Source organism: Pseudophryne corroboree, unplaced genomic scaffold, assembly GCF_028390025.1.
Source record: "Pseudophryne corroboree isolate aPseCor3 unplaced genomic scaffold, aPseCor3.hap2 scaffold_294, whole genome shotgun sequence".
Classification (NCBI taxonomy): Eukaryota; Metazoa; Chordata; class Amphibia; order Anura; family Myobatrachidae; genus Pseudophryne; species Pseudophryne corroboree.
Genome location: NW_026969607.1, coordinates 24176 through 45450, shown reverse-complemented (window position 1 = coordinate 45450; position 21275 = coordinate 24176). Strand labels below are relative to the sequence as shown.

Genomic DNA, 21275 nt, shown 5'->3' with positions numbered 1-21275 from the left:
GGGTCGTCTCAAAAATTACAGCGCGCAGTGGGCTCACTCGCAAGTAGATCCCTGGATCCTGCAGATAATATCTCAGGGGTACAGGTTGGAATTAGAGACAGATCCACCTCGCCGTTTCCTGAAGTCTGCTTTACCAACGTCCCCCTCCGAAAGGGAGACGGTTTTGGAAGCCATTCACAAGCTGTACTCTCAGCAGGTGATAGTCAAGGTACCTCTTCTGCAACAAGGGAAGGGGTATTATTCCACTCTATTTGTGGTACCGAAGCCGGATGGCTCGGTAAGACCTATTCTAAATCTGAAATCCTTGAACCTGTACATAAAGAAGTTCAAGTTCAAGATGGAGTCACTCAGAGCAGTGATAGCGAACCTGGAAGAAGGGGACTTTATGGTATCCTTGGACATCAAGGATGCGTATCTCCACGTTCCAATTTACCCCTCACACCAGGGGTACCTCAGGTTCGTTGTACAAAACTGTCACTATCAGTTTCAGACGCTGCCGTTCGGATTGTCCACGGCACCTCGGGTCTTTACAAAGGTAATGGCCGAGATGATGATTCTTCTTCGAAGAAAAGGCGTATTAATTATCCCATACTTGGACGATCTCCTAATAAGGGCAAGGTCCAGAGAACAGCTAGAGATGGGATTAGCACTGTCTCAAGAAGTGCTAAAATAGCACGGGTGGATTCTGAATATTCCAAAATCCCAGTTAATGCCGACAACTCGTCTGCTGTTCCTAGGGATGATTCTGGACACGGTTCAGAAAAAGGTTTTTCTCCCGGAGGAAAAAGCCAAGGAGTTATCCGAGCTTGTCAGGAACCTCCTAAAACCAGGAAAGGTGTCTGTACATCAATGCACAAGAGTCCTGGGAAAAATGGTGGCTTCTTACGAAGCAATTCCATTCGGCAGATTCCACGCAAGAATTTTCCAAAGGGATCTGTTGGACAAATGGTCAGGGTCGCATCTTCAGATGCACCTACGGATAACCCTGTCTCCAAGGACAAGGGTGTCTCTTCTGTGGTGGTTGCAGAGTCCTCATCTATTGGAGGGCCGCAGATTCGGCATACAGGATTGGATCCTGGTGACCACGGACGCCAGCCTGAGAGGCTGGGGAGCAGTCACACAAGGAAGAAACTTCCAGGGAGTATGGACGAGCCTGGAAACGTCTCTTCACATAAACATTCTGGAACTAAGAGCAATATACAATGCTCTACACCAGGCAGAACCTCTGCTTCAAGGAAAACCGGTGTTGATCCAGTCGGACAACATCACGGCAGTCGCCCATGTGAACAGACAGGGCGGCACAAGAAGCAGGAGTGCAATGGCAGAAGCTGCAAGGATTCTTCGCTGGGCAGAGAATCATGTGATAGCACTGTCAGCAGTGTTCATCCCGGGAGTGGACAACTGGGAAGCAGACTTCCTCAGCAGACACGATCTTCACCCGGGAGAGTGGGGACTTCATCCAGAAGTTTTCCACATGCTGGTAACCCGTTGGGAAAGACCAATGGTGGACATGATGGCGTCTCGCCTCAACAAAAAACTGTACAGGTATTGCGCCAGGTCAAGAGATCCGCAGGCAATAGCTGTGGACGCGCTGGTAACGCCTTGGGTGTACCAGTCGGTGTATGTGTTTCCTCCTCTGCCTCTCATACCAAAAGTATTGAGAATTATACGGCAAAGAGGCGTGAGAACGATACTAGTGGTTCCGGATTGGCCAAGAAGGACTTGGTACCCGGAACTTCAAGAGATGATCACGGAAGATCCGTGGCCTCTACCTCTAAGGAGGGACTTGCTTCAGCAGGGTCCCTGTCTGTTTCAAGACTTACCGCGGCTGCGTTTGACGGCATGGCGGTTGAACGCCGGATCCTAAAGGAAAAAGGCATGCCGGAAGAAGTCATTCCTACTTTGATTAAAGCAAGGAAGGAAGTAACCGTGCAACATTATCACCGAATTTGGCGAAAATATGTTGCGTGGTGCGAAGATCGGAGTGCTCCGACGGAGGAATTTCAACTGGGTCGATTCCTACATTTCCTGCAATCAGGATTGTCTATGGGTCTCAAATTGGGATCTATTAAGGTTCAAATTTCGGCCCTGTCGATTTTCTTTCAAAAAGAATTGGCTTCAGTCCCTGAAGTCCAGACCTTTGTTAAGGGAGTGCTGCATATACAGCCTCCTGTGGTGCCTCCAGTGGCACCGTGGGATCTCAATGTGGTTTTGGACTTTCTAAAATCTCATTGGTTTGAACCACTAAAAAAGGTGGATTTGAAATATCTCACATGGAAAGTGACCATGCTTCTAGCCCTGGCTTCGGCCAGGAGAGTGTCAGAACTGGCAGCTTTATCTTACAAAAGCCCATATCTGATTTTCCATTCGGACAGGGCAGAACTGCGGACTCGTCCGCATTTTCTCCCTAAGGTGGTGTCAGCATTTCATCTGAACCAGCCTATTGTAGTGCCTGCGGCTACAAGTGACTTGGAGGACTCCAAGTTACTGGACGTTGTCAGAGCATTAAAAATATATATTGCAAGGACAGCTGGAGTCAGAAAATCTGACTCGTTGTTTATATTGTATGCACCCAACAAGATGGGTGCTCCTGCGTCTAAGCAGACGATTGCTCGTTGGATCTGTAGCACAATCCAACTTGCACATTCTGTGGCAGGCCTGCCACAGCCTAAATCTGTAAAGGCCCACTCCACAAGGAAGGTGGGCTCATCTTGGGCGGCTGCCCGAGGGGTCTCGGCATTACAACTCTGCCGAGCAGCTACGTGGTCAGGGGAGAACACGTTTGTAAAATTTTACAAATTTGATACTCTGGCTAAGGAGGACCTGGAGTTCTCTCATTCGGTGCTGCAGAGTCATCCGCACTCTCCCGCCCGTTTGGGAGCTTTGGTATAATCCCCATGGTCCTTTCAGGAACCCCAGCATCCACTAGGACGATAGAGAAAATAAAATTTTACTTACCGATAAATCTATTTCTCGGAGTCCGTAGTGGATGCTGGGCGCCCATCCCAAGTGCGGATTATCTGCAATAATTGTACATAGTTATTGTTAACTAATTCGGGTTATTGTTGAAGGAAGCCATCTTTCAGAGGCTCCGCTGTTATCATACTGTTAACTGGGTTTAGATCACAAGTTGTACGGTGTGATTGGTGTGGCTGGTATGAGTCTTACCCGGGATTCAAAATCCTCCCTTATTGTGTACGCTCGTCCGGGCACAGTACCTAACTGGAGTCTGGAGGAGGGTCATAGGGGGAGGAGCCAGTGCACACCACCTGATCTGGAAAAGCTTTACTTTTTGTGCCCTGTCTCCTGCGGAGCCGCTATTCCCCATGGTCCTTTCAGGAACCCCAGCATCCACTACGGACTCCGAGAAATAGATTTATCGGTAAGTAAAATCTTATTTTTTCTCCCAAACGAAAGACACTAGAATGAAAATTTTAAAGCCTCCTGTTAGTGCTTCATCTACACGTTATAGCCCTGAATTTTCCAATGCCTATCTCTTTGCAAAAGAGAGATATCGGCAAGGAAAAGCTGTATTGTACCTTTGCTTTTTTCTCCCAAACGAAAGACACTAGAATGAAAATTTTAAAGCCTCCTATTAGTGCTTCATCTACACGTTATAGCCCTGAATTTTCCAATGCCTATCTCTTTGCAAAAGAGAGATATCGGCAAGGAAAAGCTGCATTGTACTTTTGCATTTTTCTCCCAAACGAAAGACACTAGAATGAAAATTTTAAAGCCTCCTGTTAGTGCTTCATCTACACGTAATAGCCCTGAATTTTCCAATGCCTATCTCTTTGCAAAAGAGAGATATCGGCAAGGAAATGCTGTATTGTACCTTTGCATTTTTCTCCCAAACGAAAGACAAAATCAGCTTGAATGCTTCAGGGGCTGGGGAATAGCCAACATGAGCCCCACACCAAAGGAGGGTGGAGGTGTGTAATGCGAACTAGGGGTCATCCAAGCGCCGCAAAAGGCCGCCATGCCCTGCACGCCCCTTGTCTCTTTTCATATGCAGACGAGGGTTGAAGCCAACTTTGACCCACTGTTTGGATGACATCACCATATGCAAATCCATCTGCTGCAGGCCTTCCCCCAGGAATGCTTGCACTAGTTGTTGCATTTGGTTTGGTGTTTGGGGGTGCTTCAGTATTAGGCAGCCTTCTGCCCTCCCATGTTCATCTGAAAATATGTGTTCTCCCTGCAGTTGTTGTCCCCAGATGAGAGTTCCCTTGTGCTGCCTCAGTTGAATCTCCTTTACTTGACAGAGATGTGCCTGAGCAGCGGCCCTCCCCAGCCCTATCCCAAATCATACTTATTTTGCATAGGCGATACCATGGTCATGAAGATTGTTCTCCCAGGGTGAGGTTCATTCATTGCATTCTGGGTATGCTGACCCCTGTGATTTCCCCAAATGTGGGAAACTCGACTGCATTATTTGTGGTAGTGGGGGACTGTGTTTGTGCTTTCCTCTGGTCAGCTCTGGTAAAAATCAGATTTCTTTATCTCAGATCTTCCTCTAGCCTTGTTCTTCTTTCGAGAGTTCCCTTGTGCTGCCTCAGTTGGATCTCTTTCACTTGACAGGGGGGTGCCCGAGCAGCGACCCTCCCCAGCTCTAGCCCAACTCCTACTTACCTGCCAGGTGAGATACTATGATCATGAAGGTGCTTCTCCCAGGGCAAGGCTCACCCATTGCACTCTGGTTGTGCTGCCCCTGTGATTTCCCCAAATGTGGGAAACTTGACTGCATAATTTGTGTTTCCCTTGGTCGGCTCTCGTATAATTCAGATCTCTTTGTCTCAGGTCTCTCTCCAGCCTAGTTTGCTGTCTGTTTCCACTTCTCTTTTCTTGAGCCGCTCCCTTCTATGCCCTTGCGCACTATCCTGACTTCTCCCGTCTGCTTACTTCGTGCCTTCCAACGCACAATGCAAACTACAGGTAGTGCTGCAGGGCCCACACCCTTTTACTTGCCTTACAGAGCAGCTCTGGAGCAGTTACAGTGCCCAGCTGCTGCAAGAAATCAGCTTGAATGCTTCAGGGGCTGGGGCATAGCCAACATGAGCCCCACACCGAAGGAGGGTGGAGGTGTGTAATGCGAACTAGGGGTCATCCAAGCGCCGCAAAAGGCCGCCATGCCCTGCACGCCCCTTTTCTCTTTTCATATGCAGACGAGGGTTGAAGCCAACTTTGACCCACTGCTTGGATGGCATCACCATATGCAAATCCATCTGCTGCAGGCCTTCCCCCAGGAATGCTTGCACTAGTTGTTGCATTTGGTTTGTTGTTTGGGGGTGCTTCAGTATTAGGCAGCCTTCTGCCCTCCCATGTTCATCTGAAAATATGTGTTCTCCCTGCAGTTGTTGTCCCCAGATGAGAGTTCCCTTGTGCTGCCTCAGTTGAATCTCCTTTACTTGACAGAGATGTGCCTGAGCAGCGGCCCTCCCCAGCCCTATCCCAAATCATACTTATTTTGCATAGGAGAGACCATGGTCTTGAAGATTGTTCTCCCAGGGTGAGGTTCATTCATTGCATTCTGGGTATGCTGACCCCTGTGATTTCCCCAAATGTGGGAAACTCAACTGCATTATTTGTGGTAGTGGGGGACTGTGTTTGTGCTTTCCTCTGGTCAGCTCTAGTAAAAGTCAGATTTCTTTGTTTCAGTTCTTCCTCTAGCCTTGTTCTTCTTTCGAGAGTTCCCTTGTGCTGCCTCAGTGTGTATGGTTATTAATCAAAAGGTTGGTGGTTCAATCCCACTAAGGGACGTAATTGACCTTGTTATCAGATTTTGGTGATATTTAAGTAGACAAGTCAAAATTTCAAACCCCCTGTTATGGTGTAGGGTACCTGGCCTTCTCTGATGTAATCAGAGTTAGATTTGATTCAGTGATTTTATAAAAACAGCTAGGAAGCACAATTTAGCAGTGGGTTGCAGAGAAAAAGAAATATGCTGGCAAAAAAATCCAATTGAGTGATTAAACAGCTCTTCATTTTCTGGCTTTATTTTTATGCTAACAAATTTGTTCTCTGAAAAGTGTCCACAAAGCCAAGTCTCTGATTAACACCTTTGTAGGGATGGTTTTTCACCTATTACTAAATTAAACTTGCTTCATTGGAAAGGCAGCAAGATGCATCCTCATTTCAATGTCTACTGAAATAATACAGGTTGACACCAGGAAACATTAACGCCACTGCATCCTTGCTGCTTTCGCATGTGGAAGTCTGTTTAATGTGAAAACAAGGTGATATCTAATTAGCACACAGGTAAGGAATTAAGAAAATCTTTATTTAAGGGTGAAGGTGTTTCTCACAAAATCGTTGCCCCAATGCATCATTGAAATTCAAGCTGGAAAGATGATTTTAATATATCACTTGTACATTTTGTATTGCTCTTCTGGTGACAATGTAGTTTGTTTTTGTCAATTACCATTTTAATAATAGGGTAAAGAAAATTAAGTGGATTTTTGAAAGAAAACAATACTGTCAATATACTATTAAAACAAATTAAAATGGTAAAAGTTAGTGTACTTTAAGTAAAAATAAAAGAGCAAAAATATCAATCCCAGTTTTGGATTACTTTAATTAACAAAAAAAAATGCATATAGCAGAGGATAGTTTCAATCTGCCTACCTCTGGGTTATGGGCCCAGCATTTTTCCATTGCAGTACTCTGCTGCACATGTAAGTGCAAGAGATCCTGAAGCACTCACTCATCATGGGAAAGTACCAATGTGTTTCTTCGTTGGTTGATGGAAGAAACATCTTACAAAAACTCTCCAGATTATTGACTTTTTAAAGTTTTTCTAGGAAACGTTCTAGATGAATGCTTATTAGCCTTTGTCAGTATGTACGTTTGTAAAGTGTCTCTGTGGCGCAATCTGTTAGTGTGTTTGGTTATTAATCAAAGGGTTGGTGGTTCAATCCCACCCAGGGATGTAATTGACCTTGTTATCAGATTTTGGTGATCTTTAAGTAGACAAGTCAAAATTTCAAACCCCCTTCTTATGGTGTAGGGTACCTGGCCTACTCTGATGTAATCAGAGTTAGATTTGAATCAGTGATTTTATATAAAAAAAACAGCTAGGAAGCACAATTTAGCAGTGGGTTGCAGAGAAAAAGAAATATGCTGGCAGAAAAATCCAATTGAGTGATTAAACAGCTCTTCATTTTCTGGCTTTATTTTTATGCTAACGAATTTGTTCTCTGAAAAGTGTCCACAAAGCCAAGTATCTGATTAACATATTTGTAGGGATGTTTTTTCACCTATTACTAAATTAAACTTGCTTCATTGGAAAGGCAGCAAGATGCATCCTCATTTCAATATCTACTGAAATAATACAGGTTGACACCAGGAAACATTAACGCCACTGCATCCTTGCTGCTTTCTCATGTGGATGTCTGTTTAATGTGAAAACAAGGTGATATCTAATTAGCACACAGGTAAGGAATTAAGAAAATCTTTATTTAAGGGTGAAGATGTTTCTCACAAAATCGTTGCCCCAATGCATCATTGAAATTCAAGCTGGAAAGATGATTTTAATATATCACTTGTACATTTTGTATTGCTCTTCTGGTGACAATGTAGTTTGTTTTTGTCAATTACCATTTTAATAATCGGGTAAAGAAAATTAATTGGATTTTTGAAAGAAAACAATACTGTCAATATACTATTAAAACAAATTAAAATGGTAAAAGTTATTGTACTTTAAGTAAAAATAAAAGAGCAAAAATATCAATCCCAGTTTTGGATTACTTTAATTAACAAAAAAAAATGCATATAGCAGAGGATAGTTTCAATCTGCCTACCTCTGGGTTATGGACCCAGCATGCTTCCATTACAGTACTCTGTTGCACATGTAAGTGCAAGAGGTCCTGAAGCACTCACTTATCATGGGAAAGTACCAATGTGTTTCTTCATTGGTTGATGGAAGAAACATCTTACAAAAACTCTCCACATTATTGACTTTTTAAAATGTTTCTAGGAAACGTTCTAGATGAATGCTTATTAGCCTTTGTCAGTATGTACTTTTGCAAAGTGTCACTGTGGCGCAATCAGTTAGTGTGTATGGTTATTAACCAAAAGGTTGGTGGTTCAATCCCACCCAGGGACGTAATTGACCTTGTTATCAGATTTTGGTGATCTTTAAGTAGACAAGTCAAAATTTCAAACCCCCTGTTATGGTGTAGGGTACCTGGCCTTCTCTGATGTAATCAGAGTTAGATTTGATTCAGTGATTTTATAAAAACAGCTAGGAAGCACAATTTAGCAGTGGGTTGCAGAGAAAAAGAAATATGCTGGCAAAAAAATCCAATTGAGTGATTAAACAGCTCTTCATTTTCTGGCTTTATTTTTATGCTAACAAATTTGTTCTCTGAAAAGTGTCCACAAAGCTAAGTCTCTGATTAACACCTTTGTAGGGATGGTTTTTCACCTATTACTAAATTAAACTTGCTTCATTGGAAAGGCAGCAAGATGCATCCTCATTTCAATGTCTACTGAAATAATACAGGTTGACACCAGGAAACATTAACGCCACTGCATCCTTGCTGCTTTCGCACGTGGAAGTCTGTTTAATGTGAAAACAAGGTGATATCTAATTAGCACACAGGTAAGGAATTAAGAAAATCTTTATTTAAGGGTGAAGATGTTTCTCACAAAATCGTTGCCCCAATGCATCATTGAAATTCAAGCTGGAAAGATGATTTTAATATATCACTTGTACATTTTGTATTGCTCTTCTGGTGACAATGTAGTTTGTTTTTGTCAATTACCATTTTAATAATCGGGTAAAGAAAATTAATTGGATTTTTGAAAGAAAACAATACTGTCAATATACTATTAAAACAAATTAAAATGGTAAAAGTTATTGTACTTTAAGTAAAAATAAAAGAGCAAAAATATCAATCCCAGTTTTGGATTACTTTAATTAACAAAAAAAAAATGCATATAGCAGAGGATAGTTTCAATCTGCCTACCTCTGGGTTATGGACCCAGCATGCTTCCATTACAGTACTCTGCTGCACATGTAAGTGCAAGAGGTCCTGAAGCACTCACTTATCATGGGAAAGTACCAATGTGTTTCTTCATTGGTTGATGGAAGAAACATCTTACAAAAACTCTCCACATTATTGACTTTTTAAAATGTTTCTAGGAAACGTTCTAGATGAATGCTTATTAGCCTTTGTCAGTATGTACTTTTGCAAAGTGTCGCTGTGGCGCAATCAGTTAGTGTGTATGGTTATTAACCAAAAGGTTGGTGGTTCAATCCCACCCAGGGACGTAATTGACCTTGTTATCAGATTTTGGTGATCTTTAAGTAGACAAGTCAAAATTTCAAACCCCCTGTTATGGTGTAGGGTACCTGGCCTTCTCTGATGTAATCAGAGTTAGATTTGATTCAGTGATTTTATAAAAACAGCTAGGAAGCACAATTTAGCAGTGGGTTGCAGAGAAAAAGAAATATGCTGGCAAAAAAATCCAATTGAGTGATTAAACAGCTCTTCATTTTCTGGCTTTATTTTTATGCTAACAAATTTGTTCTCTGAAAAGTGTCCACAAAGCCAAGTCTCTGATTAACACCTTTGTAGGGATGGTTTTTCACCTATTACTAAATTAAACTTGCTTCATTGGAAAGGCAGCAAGATGCATCCTCATTTCAATGTCTACTGAAATAATACAGGTTGACACCAGGAAACATTAACGCCACTGCATCCTTGCTGCTTTCGCATGTGGAAGTCTGTTTAATGTGAAAACAAGGTGATATCTAATTAGCACACAGGTAAGGAATTAAGAAAATCTTTATTTAAGGGTGAAGGTGTTTCTCACAAAATCGTTGCCCCAATGCATCATTGAAATTCAAGCTGGAAAGATGATTTTAATATATCACTTGTACATTTTGTATTGCTCTTCTGGTGACAATGTAGTTTGTTTTTGTCAATTACCATTTTAATAATCGGGTAAAGAAAATTAATTGGATTTTTGAAAGAAAACAATACTGTCAATATACTATTAAAACAAATTAAAATGGTAAAAGTTATTGTACTTTAAGTAAAAATAAAAGCTAAAATATCAATCCCAGTTTTGGATTATTTTAATGAACAAAAAAAAAATGCATATAGCAAAGGATAGTTTCAATCTGCCTACCTCTGAGTTATGGGCCCAGCATGCTTCCATTGCAGTACTCTGCTGCACATGTAAGTGCAAGAGATCCTGAAGCACTCACTCATCATGCGAAAGTAACAATGTGTTTCTTCATTGGTTGCTGGAAGAAACATCTTACAAAAACTCTCCAGATTATTGACTTTTTAAAGTTTTTCTAGGAAACGTTCTAGATGAATGCTTATTAGTCTTTGTCAGTATGTACTTTTCGCAAAGTGTCTCTGTGGCGCGATCGGTTAGTGTGTTCAGCTATTAATCAAAAGGTTGGTGGTTCAATCCCATCCAGGGACGTAATTGACCTTGTGATCAGATTTTGGTAATATTTAAGTAGACAAGTCAAAATTGCAAACCCCCTCTTATGGTGTAGGGTACCTGGCTTTCTCTGATGTAATCAGAGTTAGATTTGATTAAGTGATTTTATAAAAAAAAAACAGCTAGGAAGCACAATTTAGCAGTGGGTTGCAGAGAAAAAGAAAAATGCTGGCAGAAAAATCCAATTGAGTGATTAAACAGCTCTTCATTTTCTGGCTTTATGTTTATGATAACAAATTTGTTCTCTGAAAAGTGTCCACAAAGCCAAGTATCTGATTAACATCTTTGTAGGGATGGTTTTTCACCTATTACTAAATTAAACTTGCTTCATTGAAAAGGCAGCAAGATGCATCCTCATTTCAATATCTACGGAAATAATACAGGTTGACACCAGGAAACATTAACGCCACTGCATCTTTGCTGTTTTCTCATGTGGAAGTCTGTTTAATGTGAAAACAAGGTGATATCTAATTAGCACACAGGTAAGGAATTAAGAACATCTTTATTTAAGGGTGAAGATGTTTCTCACAAAATCGTTGCCCCAATGCATCATTGAAATTCAAGCTGGAAAGATGATTTTAATATATCACTTGTACATTTTGTATTGCTCTTCTGGTGACAATGTAGTTTGTTTTTGTCAATTACCATTTTAATAATCGGGTAAAGAAAATTAATAGGATTTTTGAAAGAAAACAATACTATTAAAACAAATTAAAATGGTAAAAGTTATTGTACTTTAAGTAAAAATAAAAGAGCAAAAATATCAATCCCAGTTTTGGATTACTTTAATTAACAAAAAAAAATGCATATAGCAGAGGATAGTTTCAATCTGCCTACCTCTGGGTTATGGACACAGCATGCTTCCATTACAGTACTCTGCTGCACATGTAAGTGCAAGAGATCCTGAAGCACTCACTCATCATGGGAAAGTACCAATGTGTTTCTTCATTGGTTGATGGAAGAAACATCTTACAAAAACTCTCCACATTATTGACTTTTTAAAATGTTTCTAGGAATCATTCTAGATGAATGCTTATTAGCCTTTGTCAGTAAGTACTTTTGCAAAGTGTCGCTGTGGCGCAATCAGTTAGTGTGTAAGGCTATTAACCAAAAGGTTGGTGGTTCAATCCCACCCAGGGACTTAATTGACCTTGTTATCAGATTTTGGTGATCTTTAAGTAGACAAGTCAAAATTTCAAACCCACTGTTATGGTGTAGGGTACCTGGCCTTCTCTGATGTTTAGATTTGATTCAGTGATTTTATAAAAACAGCTAGGAAGCACAATTTAGCAGTGGGTTGCAGAGAAAAAGAAATATGCTGGCAGAAAAATCCAATTGAGTGATTAAACAGCTCTTCATTTTCTGGCTTTATTTTTATACTAACAAATTTGTTCTCTGAAAAGTGTCCACAAAGCCAAGTCTCTGATTAACACCTTTGTAGGGATGGTTTTTCACCTATTACTAAATTAAACTTGCTTCATTGGAAAGGCAGCAAGATGCATCCTCATTTCAATGTCTACTGAAATAATACAGGTTGACACCAGGAAACATTAACGCCACTGCATCCTTGCTGCTTTCGCATGTGGAAGTCTGTTTAATGTGAAAACAAGGTGATATCTAATTAGCACACAGGTAAGGAATTAAGAAAATCTTTATTTAAGGGTGAAGATGTTTCTCACAAAATCGTTGCCCCAATGCATCATTGAAATTCAAGCTGGAAAGATGATTTTAATATATCACTTGTACATTTTGTATTGCTCTTCTGGTGACAATGTAGTTTGTTTTTGTCAATTACCATTTTAATAATCGGGTAAAGAAAATTAATTGGATTTTTGAAAGAAAACAATACTGTCAATATACTATTAAAACAAATTAAAATGGTAAAAGTTATTGTACTTTAAGTAAAAATAAAAGAGCAAAAATATCAATCCCAGTTTTGGATTACTTTAATTAACAAAAAAAAATGCATATAGCAGAGGATAGTTTCAATCTGCCTACCTCTGGGTTATGGACCCAGCATGCTTCCATTACAGTACTCTGTTGCACATGTAAGTGCAAGAGGTCCTGAAGCACTCACTTATCATGGGAAAGTACCAATGTGTTTCTTCATTGGTTGATGGAAGAAACATCTTACAAAAACTCTCCACATTATTGACTTTTTAAAATGTTTCTAGGAATCGTTCTAGATGAATGCTTATTAGCCTTTGTCAGTATGTTCTTTTGCAAAGTGTTGTTTTGGCGCAATCAGTTAGTGTGTAAGGCTATTAACCAAAAGGTTGGTGGTTCAATCCCACCCAGGGACTTAATTGACCTTGTTATCAGATTTTGGTGATCTTTAAGTAGACAAGTCAAAATTTCAAACCCCCTGTTATGGTGTAGGGTACCTGGCCTTCTCTAATGTAATCAGAGTTAGATTTGATTCAGTGATTTTATAAAAACAGCTAGGAAGAACAATTTAGCAGTGGGTTGCAGAGAAAAAGAAATATGCTGGCAGAAAAATCCAATTGAGTGATTAAACAGCTCTTCATTTTCTGGCTTTATTTTTATACTAACAAATTTGTTCTCTGAAAAGTGTCCACAAAGCCAAGTCTCTGATTAACACCTTTGTAGGGATGGTTTTTCACCTATTACTAAATTAAACTTGCTTCATTGGAAAGGCAGCAAGATGCATCTTCATTTCAATGTCTACTGAAATAATACAGGTTGACACCAGGAAACATTAACGCCACTGCATCCTTGCTGCTTTCGCATGTGGAAGTCTGTTTAATGTGAAAACAAGGTGATATCTAATTAGCACACAGGTAAGGAATTAAGAAAATCTTTATTTAAGGGTGAAGATGTTTCTCACAAAATCGTTGCCCCAATGCATCATTGAAATTCAAGCTGGAAAGATGGTTTTAATATATCACTTGTACATTTTGTATTGCTCTTCTGGTGACAATGTAGTTTGTTTTTGTCAATTACCATTTTAATAATCGGGTAAAGAAAATTAAGTGGATTTTTGAAAGAAAACAATACTGTCAATATACTATTAAAACAAATTAAAATGGTAAAAGTTATTGTACTTTAAGTAAAAATAAAAGAGCAAAAATATCAATCCCAGTTTTGGATTACTTTAATTAACAAAAAAAAATGCATATAGCAGAGGATAGTTTCAATCTGCCTACCTCTGGGTTACGGACCCAGCATGCTTCCATTACTGTACTCTGCTGCACATGTAAGTGCAAGAGGTCCTGAAGCACTCACTTATCATGGGAAAGTACCAATGTGTTTCTTCATTGGTTGATGGAAGAAACATCTTACAAAAACTCTCCACATTATTGACTTTTTAAAATGTTTCTAGGAATCGTTCTAGATGAATGCTTATTAGCCTTTGTCAGTATGTACTTTTGCTAAGTGTAGCTGTGGTGCAATCAGTTAGTGTGTAAGGCTATTAACCAAAAGGTTGGTTGTTCAATCCCACCCAGGGATTTAATTGACCTTGTTATCAGATTTTGGTGATCTTTAAGTAGACAAGTCAAAATTTCAAACCCCCTGTTATGGTGTAGGGTACCTGGCCTTCTCTGATGTAATCAGAGTTAGATTTGATTCAGTGATTTTATAAAAACAGCTAGGAAGCACAATTTGGCAGTGGGTTGCAGAGAAAAAGAAATATGCTGGCAGAAAAATCCAATTGAGTGTTTAAACAGCTCTTCATTTTCTGGCTTTATTTTTATGCTAACTAATTTGTTCTCTGAAAAGTGTCCACAAAGCCAAGTATCTGATTAACATATTTGTAGGGATGGTTTTTCACCTATTACTAAATTAAACTTGCTTCATTGGAAAGGCAGCAAGATGTATCCTCATTTCAATATCTACTGAAATAATACAGGTTGACACCAGGAAACATTAACGCCACTGCATCCTTGCTGCTTTCTCATGTGGAAGTCTGTTTAATGTGAAAACAAGGTGATATCTAATTAGCACACAGGTAAGGAATTAAGAAAATCTTTATTTAAGGGTGAAGATGTTTCTCACAAAATCGTTGCCCCAATGCATCATTGAAATTCAAGCTGGAAAGATGATTTTAATATATCACTTGTACATTTTGTATTGCTCTTATGGTGACAATGTAGTTTGTTTTTGTCAATTACCATTTTAATAATAGGGTAAAGAAAATTAAGTGGATTTTTGAAAGAAAACAATACTGTCAATATACTATTAAAACAAATTAAAATGGTAAAAGTTATTGTACTTTAAGTAAAAATAAAAGAGCAAAAATATCAATCCCAGTTTTGGATTACTTTAACAAAAAAAATGCATATAGCAGAGGATAGTTTCAATCTGCCTACCTCTGGGTTATGGGCCCAGCATTTTTCCATTGCAGTACTCTGCTGCACATGTAAGTGCAAGAGATCCTGAAGCACTCACTCATCATGGGAAAGTACCAATGTGTTTCTTCGTTGGTTGATGGAAGAAACATCTTACAAAAACTCTCCAGATTATTGACTTTTTAAAGTTTTTCTAGGAAACGTTCTAGATGAATGCTTATTAGCCTTTGTCAGTATGTACATTTGTAAAGTGTCTCTGTGGCGCAATCTGTTAGTGTGTTTGGTTATTAATCAAAGGGTTGGTGGTTCAATCCCACCCAGGGATGTAATTGACCTTGTTATCAGATTTTGGTGATCTTTAAGTAGACAAGTCAAAATTTCAAACCCCCTTCTTATGGTGTAGGGTACCTGGCTTACTCTGATGTAATCAGAGTTAGATTTGAATCAGTGATTTTATAAAAAAAACAGCTAGGAAGCACAATTTAGCAGTGGGTTGCAGAGAAAAAGAAATATGCTGGCAGAAAAATCCAATTGAGTGATTAAACAGCTCTTCATTTTCTGGCTTTATTTTTATGCTAACGAATTTGTTCTCTGAAAAGTGTCCACAAAGCCAAGTATCTGATTAACATATTTGTAGGGATGGTTTTTCACCTATTACTAAATTAAACTTGCTTCATTGGAAAGGCAGCAAGATGCATCCTCATTTCAATATCTACTGAAATAATACAGGTTGACACCAGGAAACATTAACGCCACTGCATCCTTGCTGCTTTCTCATGTGGAAATCTGTTTAATGTGAAAACAAGGTGATATCTAATTAGCACACAGGTAAGGAATTAAGAAAATCTTTATTTAAAGGTGAAGATGTTTCTCACAAAATCGTTGCCCCAATGCATCATTGAAATTCAAGCTGGAAAGATGATTTTAATATATCACTTGTACATTTTGTATTGCTCTTCTGGTGACAATGTAGTTTGTTTTTGTCAATTACCATTTTAATAATTGGGTAAAGAAAATTAATTGGATTTTTGAAAGAAAACAATACTGTCAATATACTATTAAAACAAATTAAAATGGTAAAAGTTATTGTACTTTAAGTAAAAATAAAAGCTAAAATATCAATCCCAGTTTTGGATTACTTTAATGAACAAAAAAAAATGCATATAGCAAAGGATAGTTTCAATCTGCCTACCTCTGGGTTATGGGCCCACCATGCTTCCATTGCAGTACTCTGCTGCACATGTAAGTGCAAGAGATCCTGAAGCACTCACTCATCATGCGAAAGTAACAATGTGTTTCTTCATTGGTTGCTGGAAGAAACATCTTACAAAAACTCTCCAGATTATTGACTTTTTAAAGTTTTTCTAGGAAACGTTCTAGATGAATGCTTATTAGTCTTTGTCAGTGTGTACTTTTTGCAAAGTGTCTCTGTGGCGCAATCGGTTAGTGTGTTCAGCTATTAATCAAAAGGTTGGTGGTTCAATCCCATCCAGGGACGTAATTGACCTTGTGATCAGATTTTGGTAATATTTAAGTAGACAAGTCAAAATTGCAAACCCTCTCTTATGGTGTAGGGTACCTGGCCTTCTCTGATGTAATCAGAGTTAGATTTGATTAAGTGATTTTATAAAAAAAACAGCTAGGAAGCACAATTTAGCAGTGGGTTGCAGAGAAAAAGAAAAATGCTGGCAGAAAAATCCAATTGAGTGATTAAACAGCTCTTAATTTTCTGGCTTTATTTTTATGATAACAAATTTGTTCTCTGAAAAGTGTCCACAAAGCCAAGTATCTGATTAACATCTTTGTAGGGATGGTTTTTCACCTATTACTAAATTAAACTTGCTTCATTGGAAAGGCAGCAAGATGCATCCTCATTTCAATATCTACGGAAATAATACAGGTTGACACCAGGAAACATTAACGCCACTGCATCTTTGCTGTTTTCTCATGTGGAAGTCTGTTTAATGTGAAAACAAGGTGATATCTAATTAGCACACAGGTAAGGAATTAAGAACATATTTATTTAAGGGTGAAGATGTTTCTCACAAAATCGTTGCCCCAATGCATCATTGAAATTCAAGCTGGAAAGATGATTTTAATATATCACTTGTACATTTTGTATTGCTCTTCTGGTGACAATGTAGTTTGTTTTTGTCAATTACCATTTTAATAATCGGGTAAAGAAAATTAATAGGATTTTTGAAAGAAAACAATACTATTAAAACAAATTAAAATGGTAAAAGTTATTGTACTTTAAGTAAAAATAAAAGAGCAAAAATATCAATCCCAGTTTTGGATTACTTTAATTAACAAAAAAAATGCATATAGCAGAGGATAGTTTCAATCTGCCTACCTCTGGGTTATGGACCCAGCATGCTTCCATTACAGTACTCTGCTGCACATGTAAGTGCAAGAGATCCTGAAGCACTCACTCATCATGGGAAAGTACCAATGTGTTTCTTCATTGGTTGATGGAAGAAACATCTTACAAAAACTCTCCACATTATTGACTTTTTAAAATGTTTCTAGGAATCATTCTAGATGAATGCTTATTAGCCTTTGTCAGTAAGTACTTTCGCAAAGTGTCGCTGTGGCGCAATCAGTTAGTGTGTAAGGCTATTAAACAAAAGGTTGGTGGATCAATCCCACCCAGGGACTTAATTGACCTTGTTATCAGATTTTGGTGATCTTTAAGTAGACAAGTCAAAATTTCAAACCCACTGTTATGGTGTAGGGTACCTGGCCTTCTCTGATGTTTAGATTTGATTCAGTGATTTTATAAAAACAGCTAGGAAGCACAATTTAGCAGTGGGTTGCAGAGAAAAAGAAATATGCTGGCAGAAAAATCCAATTGAGTGATTAAACAGCTCTTCATTTTCTGGCTTTATTTTTATACTAACAAATTTGTTCTCTGAAAAGTGTCCACAAAGCCAAGTCTCTGATTAACACCTTTGTAGGGATGGTTTTTCACCTATTACTAAATTAAACTTGCTTCATTGGAAAGGCAGCAAGATGCATCCTCATTTCAATGTCTACTGAAATAATACAGGTTGACACCAGGAAACATTAACGCCACTGCATCCTTGCTGCTTTCGCATGTGGAAGTCTGTTTAATGTGAAAACAAGGTGATATCTAATTAGCACACAGGTAAGGAATTAAGAAAATCTTTATTTAAGGGTGAAGATCTTTCTCACAAAATCGTTGCCCCAATGCATCATTGAAATTCAAGCTGGAAAGATGATTTTAATATATCACTTGTACATTTTGTATTGCTCTTCTGGTGACAATGTAGTTTGTTTTTGTCAATTACCATTTTAATAATTGGGTAAAGAAAATTAAGTGGATTTTTGAAAGAAAACAATACTGTCAATATACTATTAAAACAAATTAAAATGGTAAAAGTTATTGTACTTTAAGTAAAAATAAAAGAGCAAAAATATCAATCCCAGTTTTGGATTACTTTAATTAACAAAAAAAATGCATATAGCAGAGGATAGTTTCAATCTGCCTACCTCTGGGTTATGGACCCAGCATGCTTCCATTACAGTACTCTGCTGCACATGTAAGTGCAAGAGATCCTGAAGCACTCACTCATCATGGGAAAGTACCAATGTGTTTCTTCATTGGTTGATGGAAGAAACATCTTACAAAAACTCTCCACATTATTGACTTTTTAAAATGTTTCTAGGAATCGTTCTAGATGAATGCTTATTAGCCTTTGTCAGTATGTTCTTTTGCAAAGTGTCGTTTTGGCGCAATCAGTTAGTGTGTAAGGCTATTAACCAAAAGGTTGGTGGTTCAATCCCACCCAGGGACTTAATTGACCTTGTTATCAGATTTTGGTGATCTTTAAGTAGACAAGTCAAAATTTCAAACCCCCTGTTATGGTGTAGGGTACCTGGCCTTCTCTAATGTAATCAGAGTTAGATTTGATTCAGTGATTTTATAAAAACAGCTAGGAAGAACAATTTAGCAGTGGGTTGCAGAGAAAAAGAAATATGCTGGCAGAAAAATCCAATTGAGTGATTAAACAGCTCTTCATTTTCTGGCTTTATTTTTATACTAACAAATTTGTTCTCTGAAAAGTGTCCACAAAGCCAAGTCTCTGATTAACACCTTTGTAGGGATGGTTTTTCACCTATTACTAAATTAAACTTGCTTCATTGGAAAGGCAGCAAGATGCATCTTCATTTCAATGTCTACTGAAATAATACAGGTTGACACCAGGAAACATTAACGCCACTGCATCCTTGCTGCTTTCGCATGTGGAAGTCTGTTTAATGTGAAAACAAGGTGATATCTAATTAGCACACAGGTAAGGAATTAAGAAAATCTTTATTTAAGGGTGAAGATGTTTCTCACAAAATCGTTGCCCCAATGCATCATTGAAATTCAAGCTGGAAAGATGATTTTAATATATCACTTGTACATTTTGTATTGCTCTTCTGGTGACAATGTAGTTTGTTTTTGTCAATTACCATTTTAATAATCGGGTAAAGAAAATTAATAGGATTTTTGAAAGAAAACAATACTATTAAAACAAATTAAAATGGTAAAAGTTATTGTACTTTAAGTAAAAATAAAAGAGCAAAAATATCAATCCCAGTTTTGGATTACTTTAATTAACAAAAAAAATGCATATAGCAGAGGATAGTTTCAATCTGCCTACCTCTGGGTTATGGACCCAGCATGCTTCCATTACAGTACTCTGCTGCACATGTAAGTGCAAGAGATCCTGAAGCACTCACTCATCATGGGAAAGTACCAATGTGTTTCTTCATTGGTTGATGGAAGAAACATCTTACAAAAACTCTCTACATTATTGACTTTTTAAAATGTTTCTAGGAATCATTCTAGATGAATGCTTATTAGCCTTTGTCACTAAGTACTTTCGCAAAGTGTCGCTGTGGCGCAATCATTTAGTGTGTAAGGCTATTAACCAAAAGGTTGGTGGATCAATCCCACCCAGGGACTTAATTGACCTTGTTATCAGATTTTGGTGATCTTTAAGTAGACAAGTCAAAATTTCAAACCCCCTGTTATGGTGTAGGGTACCTGGCCTTCTCTGATGTAATCAGAGTTAGATTTGATTCAGTGATTTTATAAAAACAGCTAGGAAGCACAATTTGGCAGTGGGTTGCAGAGAAAAAGAAATATGCTGGCAGAAAAATCCAATTGAGTGATTAAACAGCTCTTCATTTTCTGGCTTTATTTTTATGCTAACTAATTTGTTCTCTGAAAAGTGTCCACAAAGCCAAGTATCTGATTAACATATTTGTAGGGATGGTTTTTCACCTATTACTAAATTAAACTTGCTTCATTGGAAAGGCAGCAAGATGCATCCTCATTTCAATATCTACTGAAATAATACAGGTTGACACCAGGAAACATTAACGCCACTGCATCCTTGCTGCTTTCTCATGTGGAAGTCTGTTTAATGTGAAAACAAGGTGATATCTAATTAGCACACAGGTAAGGAATTAAGAAAATCTTTATTTAAAGGTGAAGATGTTTCTCACAAAATCGTTGCCCCAATGCATCATTGAAATTCAAGCTGGAAAGATGATTTTAATATATCACTTGTACATTTTGTATTGCTCTTCTGGTGACAATGTAGTTTGTTTTTGTCAATTACCATTTTAATAATCGGGTAAAGAAAATTAATTGGATTTTTGAAAGAAAACAATACTGTCAATATACTATTAAAACAAATTAAAATGTTAAAAGTTATTGTACTTTAAGTAAAAATAAAAGCTAAAATATCAATCCCAGTTTTGGATTACTTTAATGAACAAAAAAAAAATGCATATAGCAAAGGATAGTTTCAATCTGCCTACCTCTGGGTTATGGGCCCACCATGCTTCCATTGCAGTACTCTGCTGCACATGTAAGTGCAAGAGATCCTGAAGCACTCACTCATCATGCGAAAGTAACAATGTGTTTCTTCATTGGTTGCTGGAAGAAACATCTTACAAAAACTCTCCAGATTATTGACTTTTTAAAGTTTTTCTAGGAAACGTTCTAGATGAATGCTTATTAGTCTTTGTCAGTGTGTACTTTTCGCAAAGTGTCTCTGTGGCGCAATCGGTTAGTGTGTTCAGCTATTAATCAAAAGGTTGGTGGTTCAATCCCATCCAGGGACGTAATTGACCTTGTGATCAGATTTTGGTAATATTTAAGTAGACAAGTCAAAATTGCAAACCCTCTCTTATGGTGTAGGGTACCTGGCCTTCTCTGATGTAATCAGAGTTAGATTTGATTAAGTGATTTTATAAAAAAAACAGCTAGGAAGCACAATTTAGCAGTGGGTTGCAGAGAAAAAGAAAAATGCTGGCAGAAAAATCCAATTGAGTGATTAAACAGCTCTTCATTTTCTGGCTTTATTTTTATGATAACAAATTTGTTCTCTGAAAAGTGTCCACAAAGCCAAGTATCTGATTAACATCTTTGTAGGGATGGTTTTTCACCTATTACTAAATTAAACTTGCTTCATTGGAAAG

General features: G+C 38.2%; 3 non-coding genes across 3 annotated transcripts; all 3 read left to right on the top strand.

Annotated features, from left to right (window-relative positions):
• Positions 1-4308: 4308 nt before the first annotated feature.
• On the top strand, positions 4309-4472 carry LOC135015036 (U1 spliceosomal RNA). Its single transcript, XR_010213385.1, has one exon. It is a non-coding gene; the product is annotated as a U1 spliceosomal RNA (small nuclear RNA).
• Positions 4473-4624: 152 nt separating this feature from the next.
• On the top strand, positions 4625-4787 carry LOC135015351 (U1 spliceosomal RNA). Its single transcript, XR_010213644.1, has one exon. It is a non-coding gene; the product is annotated as a U1 spliceosomal RNA (small nuclear RNA).
• A 671-nt stretch (positions 4788-5458) lies between these two features.
• On the top strand, positions 5459-5622 carry LOC135014996 (U1 spliceosomal RNA). Its single transcript, XR_010213346.1, has one exon. It is a non-coding gene; the product is annotated as a U1 spliceosomal RNA (small nuclear RNA).
• The last annotated feature ends 15653 nt before the right edge of the window (positions 5623-21275 follow it).